Here is a 3854-nt window from a genome sequence, read left to right on the forward strand (position 1 = left end):
TTTGAGCATTTATATTGGGTTTTTTTTGCAGGTGTTGTGTGTTTGTAAACACTTTGTAAACTTTCTCCTTACTGTCCATTTTTGGACTAGTTTGTGTCAATGGGTTGACATCTCCTTTCCCGTTTGTGGAATCACCATGAAACCATGGGGAATAGGAGTAAAAACCATGTACATTACTTCAAAGACCATAGGGCCCTTGAAGATGCAGGGAAGCCAACCAAAGTCCCACTCCTAGGTGAGACTGCATAGTGCCCGGCTAGGAAGGGTTAAAGTTGTAGAGGTCCGTGAGAGCAAGGAAGGTCAGAGGAGGATGAACCCTTTGGATGAGTTATAGAGGGGTGTGTGGAGCATAATTGGTGAGAAGGAGGAGCTTCCACCAATCTAGAAAAGGTGGTAAAAACATCAAACCAACACTATGACCCTGGCAGGCCTAAAAACCCTCTTTAAAACCCTTAAAAACCCCAAAATTCACCAAGGGCAGTGTAGGGATACTTGGAGGCGAAAAACTAGAAAAATATTTAAGCCATTGCCAAATGATTAGAAATTATTTTTGGAATTTTCACAAGCATATGCATCATCTACAAGAGGGAGCCCTAAAAGTCCGGATTGGAGGCCTAATTGGGCACATTCCTTGTAGCCCTATTTTGTAGGAAAAAGGCAAAATAGTGAAATTGGTAAGGGGTTGGAAGGTTGAAACCTCTTGGGGGCACATGAATGGTTGGAAAACCATGTCTAAGACCTACCCTATCCTTTCTAGGACCTAGGAAGGTGTGGGACAAGCCAAACCCTTATTAGCCTAAGTAAGGGTTCTTTGTATCTCATGAGTAGGCGAGACCTTAGGAGAAGTATTTCAAGTTGTTGGTGGGTGGATTGGGAAAGTTCAGGGGATTACACAAGTAGGAGAAGTCCTATAGACCCTAGGGTGTGGTTAGAACACCTGGTGATCCAAGGAAAGGATCTAAGAGCATAGACTAGGCTAGATTATCCCATACCCTATCCCATCAGATTGGTATCAGAGCACAAGTTAAAGATTTGGTAAACCGTGCATGTCTCTATATTATAGTGAATCAATAGGGGAGAACAAAATGGTCACTAATGTAGAGCTAGGTAGGGAGTTAGAAGAGAAAAAGGAGAAAAATAGACTCCTTGAAGAAGCTATGAGTGAAATAACGGACAAGATGCAAGAAGTGGTAGATCAGAGGACACATGGACCTTGGGGTGAGGACACCAAGCATAAAGGAAAGAAAACTATAGATATAGATGACATTATACCTAAACCAAACCCCTTGATCAATGAAGAACCTTTTGTAAAGGCCATTAAGGCTTTGAATACCAAAGCTTTTGAAGGATTGCCACATTTCAGTGCAAGGATGGACATTGACACTGTCATGGAATGGATTGAGGGCATGGAGAACCATTTTGAGTGTGAGGGAGTGACAGAAGCTCAAAAGGTTAAGGTTTCCAAATCAAGACTAAGGGGAGAAGCCTTGACATGATGGAAGTACCTGCAAGAAGAGAGAGTTAGCATGGGGAAGCTACATATTGCAAATTGGAAGGCCATAGTGAGTAAGATCAAGGAGAACTACTTACCAGAGGATTATGAAGTCCAACTTCATAAGAAGAGATAGGGATTGAAGCAAAAAGACCTTGATGTGACCTCCTACACTAAAGAGTTTCAAAAGATTTATCTTAGATCCAAAGTCCAAGAAGAGGAATCTATCAAGGTGGCTAGGTATCTAAGCGGCCTAAAGTGGAACATTCAAGAGGAAATAAGCCTATGGACTCCCACCACAGTCAAAAAATGTCATTAGCTTGCTGCCAAGGTGGAAGAGAGGAACATAAGGAAAGGAGACTCTAATAATAGGGGTAGAGGTAGAGGTAGAGATCAAATGAATCACCAAGGTGGCTACCAAAGCAAGGCAAATGAGAAAAGGAACCAAGGGGAATCCAAGTTGACTAAACATAGCAGTGAAACCAATCTTAGAGGAGGCCATTCTAGAGGAAGAGGGGCACAAGGGGGTCCAAGTAGGGATAGAGGTACCGGCAGGGGTAACTCATACTTTGCAACCATGAAATGTTACAATTTTGGTCAATTGGGACACCCGGCCTATAAATGTCCTGACAAGCCTATGTCATCAAGTGTTGGAAAGAGGGTTGCTTATGCTCATGAAGACACATCAAGAAGCAAAACACCTGAGGTGGACCATATTGAATTAGAGATTGGAGAAAATTTGATGTTCAATAGGTTCTTGATAAGACAGCCAGTTAAGAATGAACCTAAGCGTAGGAGAGAATTGTTTAGGGTGAGATGCAAGATCCTTGGAAAGGTTTGCAAGGTGATATTTGATTTAGGGTCAACTGATAACATAATATCAGATGAAGCAGCCAAGAAGTTGAAACTCACAAGGATACCTCACACTAACCTTTACAAGGTGACATAGTTGAATCAAGAGTAGAGTGTGCTTGTCAATGAACAGACTTGGGTAGAGTTCTCTATTGGAGGATACAAGGATAAGATCCTTTATGATGTGTTACCCATGGATACTTGTCACCTATTGCTAGGTAGACCTTGGCAATTTGATAGGAAGGTGATATATGATGGAGAGAGAACTCCATTTCCTTCAAGAAGGATAGCAAAACTTTTAAGATTCAGTCTTTGGCAGAGAATGATGAGGGAACCTCAGGACCACCTAGTGTCTTATTGGCTGCTGGTAAAGAGTTTTTACACTTGCTACATGAGGAGGAGATAGTGAGGTGTGCCATCGTTGTGAAGCCAAAGGAGGAGGAAGACAAGTTGCAGGCAGAGGTACCCAAGGAGGTGAAGCAAATGTTGCAAGAGTATAAGGACATAGTGAGTGATGGAGCACCTCCAACACTTCCACCAAGAAGCTCTATAAGCCATCAAATAGACTTTGTTCTCGGTGCATCCCTAGCTAATAAAGCTGCATATAAGCTCACACTTGACCAAAACAAGTAGGTGGTAAGGCAAGTGCAGGAGTTGTTGGAACAAGGACTGATCAAGAAGAGCATCAACCCTTGTGCATTCCTAGTAGTGCTAGCATCAAAGAAGGGAGGCAAGTGGAGACTTTGCACTGATTCAAGGGCAATCAATAGGATCACCATAAGGTACAAATTTCCCATTCCTAGAATAGAGGATCTGATGGACTATTTAGGAGGTGCTATGTATTTTACCAAGTTGGACATTAAAAGTGGTTATCACTAGATTAGAATTAAGGAGGGTGATGAGTGGAAGACTACTTTTAAGACCGCAAAAGGATTGTATGAGTGGCTTGTGATGCCATTTGGACTCACCAATGCCCCAAGTACCTTCATGAGGTTGATGAATGAGGTGTTAAAGGACTTCATAGGCATATTTGTGGTGGTGTACTTAGATGATATACTCATCTATAGTAGAACCAAAGAGGAGCACCTTGAACACTTGAGGTTAGTCCTAGAGAGGTTGCATGAAGAAAAGTTGGCAATCAACTTAGAGAAGTGTGACTTTTTGACATAGGAATTGGTCTACTTGGGATTTGTTGTGTCTAAGAGAACTTGCAAGATGGATCCAAGCAAAGTGGAGGCAATCTTGAATTGGCCTGCTCCTAGAACAGGGACTGAAGTTAGGAGTTTCTATGGTTTAGCTCAATTCTATAGGAAGTTTATGAGGAACTTCAGTGGCATATGTGCACTAGTCCTTGACACCATAAAAGGAGGCCTTAAAACTAAGTTCAAATGGATTGAAAATGTTGATCAATCATTCCAATTATTGAAGCAAGAAGTAGCCACAAAACCCATCCTACTCTTACCTACTTTTGACAAGCTATTCACATTGGAGTGTGATGCAAGTGGAATTG

Source organism: Cryptomeria japonica, chromosome 1 (assembly GCF_030272615.1).
Source record: "Cryptomeria japonica chromosome 1, Sugi_1.0, whole genome shotgun sequence".
Classification (NCBI taxonomy): Eukaryota; Viridiplantae; Streptophyta; class Pinopsida; order Cupressales; family Cupressaceae; genus Cryptomeria; species Cryptomeria japonica.